The 4,265-nt window shown below is 59.2% G+C and overlaps 1 protein-coding gene across 1 annotated transcript in view; it reads right to left on the reverse strand.

Annotated features, from left to right (window-relative positions):
- Positions 1-1,936, reverse strand: part of TTC28 (tetratricopeptide repeat domain 28) — a 191,459-nt gene extending 189,523 nt beyond the window's left edge. Inside the window, exon 1 of the mRNA XM_037375292.1 lies at positions 1,893-1,936. The gene's annotated coding sequence lies outside the window, so the exon portion shown is untranslated. The remainder of the gene's footprint in view (positions 1-1,892) is intronic.
- Between the last annotated feature and the right edge of the window lie 2,329 nt (positions 1,937-4,265).

Genomic DNA, 4,265 nt, shown 5'->3' on the forward strand with positions numbered 1-4,265 from the left:
ATGTAAGCTAAAGGGAGCACAAAACCTTGAATTTAGTTACCGTTAATAATAACAAACTATAAATTATCAATGAGGAATCTGACCTTTTCTGCTAAACCGTCAGTTAGCCGCAGGGAGACAGACACAATAACGATGGACTGACAGAGCAGTAATACAGCAAAAGCTGGGGCTGAACAGGACAGTCGCTTCAGGAAGACTTGTCAGTGCAGCAGGTGTACGTGCTCCCCGGATTTTGTTGTCTGCGACAAACTGTTCAATTGTAATACAACTGTTGTCTTCTCTGCGAGGACGTGTGCCGTCTAGAAGCGCAGGTCTGTCAGCACAAGGGCAGTAGCTGCGTCCCCCGTGCACAGGTAGGTCGGCACTTCACCTGCAACCTCTCCGTTATCTCAAGTGACCTGCCCAGCAGGAATGGAAGCAACTGGTATCCAGGTGGGGAGGAAAGGATATGCAGTGGACGAGGAAGAGGCTTTCAACATGTAATACAGTGAGGCAGCCAGAAAATGAGACTTGATCAATACGCAGCAGAAATATATACAGACTGCTACTGTCACAGCAGTGGATTTTGGCTCTTAAAAATTAAGATATGGATAGTACAGAATATGAGTAATAATAATAATTATTGATGCTATCACTAGTAACAATGATTACTCTTACATATTATCACAACCCAGGACTTCAAAAAAACATGACTGTCTGTTCAGACCAGACAACCCTCCCTCCCCAAACAAAGGGAAGGTTTCCAACCCTACTGCTGACAAAAATCTTCTGATATTCAATGCATACCCACTCATCCATTTGCCAAAAAACTCTTTCCGAAGAGCATATAAAGGGTTTAATTAGCACCTGAAGAGCTCTTGTTCAGTACCAGCAGAAAGCGCAAGAGGAATGACGTTGTCTGAGATGGTGCAAACCTCCAAGAAAAATGAAAGACATCCAAAAATAAACATAAATAGCTCTAAGGAAAGAAGAAGAGGAAGGACAAGAAGGCTTCAATACCCAGCCATTTGAACTCTACTGGGAACAACCAGGGACATCCCTACGGCTGCAACATCAAACTGCAGGCGCAACAGGGATAATACATCTCATCCCTACAGGTCGTGAACGAACAGAACCGCGTTAATGACATCTGCTGTCATCCCAGACGCACCGACTGCATCCAGCCTCCAGATGCCAAACCCTGGCAGTAACAAAGCCTTTACAACCGAGTTACCCACAACTTTCCCAGCGGCCGGCAAGCCCAGCGCCGTGCCGGCTGCCCGCAGCGGGGCTCCCGCAGCCCCCCCGGCACTCACCGGCAGGCCGCAGGGTTCGGCGCGGTAGCCCAGGCTCTGCTGCCCGGGGGCCGGCAGTGCGCCCCTCGCCAGCCGCGCTCCGCCCGCTGCCCGCTCCGGCGGGCCGACGGCGAAAGCACGGACACGGCCACGGCCACAGCACCCGCGGGCGGCAGCGGGTCCCAGGTCCCAGCCCCGCAGCCCCGGGGCAGGACGGCCGGGCCCGCGGGGCTGGGCGGGCGGCCCGGGCCCGCCGGCCGAGGCCCCCGGGGAGGCAGCGCCGCCCGGCAAAGAGGAGCCGGGCGGAGGGAGCCGAGCGCTCGGGCCAGGCGCCCGCGGCGGCACTCGCGGCCTGGCGGCCCCGCAGCCGCGCCGGTCGCCCGCCGGCGCCTCCCCCCGGCCCGCACGGGGAGCTGCCCCCCGCCTCACGCCCCGCCGGCCGCGGGGCCTGCGCCCGCCCCTGGGCTCCCCCTCCGGGCCGGGACGGCGGCCCGCCCGCGCCCCAAAACTTCCCTCCGACGGGCGCGGGCAGCGATCGCGCACGGCCCGGCGCCTTCCCGCCTGCTCGGCCGGGCCGCGGGGCCGCTCCCGCCCGCCGCCCGCCCGGCGTCAACTCACCCGGGGAGGCTCCGCGTCCCGCTCCCGCCGCCGCCGAGCCCGGCCCCCCGCTACGGCCCCCGGCGGGGCGGGCGGCGGCGCCTGTTGCTCCATCGCGCTCCTCCTCCTCCTCCTCCTCGGGGGGCCGCCGCCGCCCCCCGCCGGGCCGATCCCACTCCGGCCCGCGGCGCCACGTTCCGGGCCCGGCTCTGAGGGAACCGCACTGCCCCCAGCCACGCCTCCGGGGCCGGGCTCCGGTCGGACCCCGCACACCCCCCGCCCGACGGCGCCAGGCCCGCTCCGCGCCGGACGTCCTGCGGCGGGACCGCGGCCTCCCCCCGCCCCGGGCGGGTCCTGCTGCCCCGGTCCCTGCGCGCCGAGCGGCACCCGGCGGGGGGGGGAGCCGGGCCCCGCGGACGCGGCCCGCTGCCCCTTCAGCCGCCCCGCACGCAGCGCGGCCCCCGGTGCAGGCTGGCTCCCCGGGGCGGCCCGGGCCCTGCCTGAGGTGAGCGGGGCCCGACCGTACCTCGGGCCGGTCGGGGCGGCCTGGGATGGAGGCGGGCTCGGCCCTGGCCCTGGCGTGGTGTCCGCGCCACCGGCGGCCGAGCCGGAGCCTTCCTGCGCGGCAGCGAGCAGCTCCGCTGGAGACCCTCGCGCTGGGAATGAAGAAATAACTTCTTGTCCGAGTGGAAACTGGGTGCCACTCCACCGTAGTGGAATCTAGGAACACCTCCCAGTCTTACTCTTTCGTGGCAAAAGTGTCAGGCTCTGAAATTTCAGAAACGTTCCTGCAGCAAAGGTGAACACACGGCCACCGGCTCAGAGGTTTGACTGCAAAGAAGTGAGATCAGCGTTAAGGTTTATTAGAAAGCAGGTCTTGATCAGGACCCAAGGAAAGGATTAATGATTCAATCACAGAATGGTCTGGGTTGGAAGGGACCTTAAAGACCACCCAGTCCCACCCCCTGCCACGGGCAGGGACACCCCCCCCAGCCCAGGCTGCTCCCAGCCCCGTCCAGCCTGGCCTTGAGCCCAGCCAGGGATGGGGCACCCACAGCTGCCCTGGGCAGCCTGGGCCAGCACCTCGCCGCCCTCATGGGGAAGAATTTCTTCCCAATATCTGTCTCCCCTTTTTCAGTTTAAAGCCATTCCCCGCTGTCCCATCACTACAGGCCCTAAATAAAGTCCCTCCCGGCTTTCCTGCCAGCCCGTCAGGCACTGGGAGGTGCCGTAAGGTCTCCCCGATCCTTCTCTCCTCCAGCTGAACAGCCCCAGCTCTCCCAGCCTGTCCCCACAGCAGGGGGGCTCCAGCCCCTGACCATCTCCGTGGCCTCCTCTGGACTCGCTCCAACAGGTCCGTGTCCTTCTGCTGGTGACCCCCGAGCTGGAGGTGGCGCTGGGGGGGGGTCCCAGCAGAGGGGCAGAGCCCCCTCCCTCGCCCTGCTGGCCACGCTGCTGGGGATGCAGCCCAGGGCTGGGGTGGCTTTCTGGGCTGTGACCATATATTGCTGGGCCATGTTGAGCTTCTTGTCAACCAACACCCCCAAGTCTTTCTCTCAGGGCTGCTCTCAATCCATTCTCCACCCAGCCTGTGTTTGTGTTTGAGACTGCCCTGACGCACATGCAGGAGAGCTTGCACTTGGCCTTCATGAGGTTCGCAGGCCCACCTCTCAAGCCTGTCAATGTCCTTCTGGATGGCAAAGCAGTTAAAAAAAAAATCTAACAATAGCGGGATGTAAAAAAGATGGAGGAATAAATTATGGAAGTTCTCTCTTTCTGTTTAAAAGGCCAATTACAGTTAACTTGCAGTGTAAGGAGTAGCTAGAATTATTTTCTTGACTGTAATGATGCAGGTCTTTTTAAAATCACTGGTAAGCAAGTCTCAGAGGTACTGGTTCTGGCAGTACACCAGTTCACAAACCTAGCCAAAACACACCAAGTCCTTTATGATTCTTCTACCCAGCATATGGCAGCTGAGTATTCCCTTTTACTTCAGATGGGCTGCAGTAAGTACCAGAACTCTTTGAGGATGTCCCAATCAGTCACACCCATGCACGAGAAAAGGCACATCAGTGGAGGACAGACAGGCATTTCTTCTGTTTTATCACCCCTGTGTATCCGGAGTAGATTTGAACCAGTGGTACTTTTTTATACAGATGCCCACAGATATTCCTCCATCTGGTCCATTAGGAAAAATATGAATGTACAAGAATTGCCATTTTATCATTATCAATGGTTATTATCAAATATCTCAGAACACACAAGATCTCTGCAATAGGCACATCATACGGGAAAAGCTGACTCACAAATGTCTTGTCTTAATTCCTACTTGCACTCACTTATTTCATTATGCATTAGGGTTTATTCTTTCCAACTCAATTTACAGGAAATGCC

This window comes from Falco rusticolus, chromosome 1 (assembly GCF_015220075.1).
Source record: "Falco rusticolus isolate bFalRus1 chromosome 1, bFalRus1.pri, whole genome shotgun sequence".
Classification (NCBI taxonomy): Eukaryota; Metazoa; Chordata; class Aves; order Falconiformes; family Falconidae; genus Falco; species Falco rusticolus.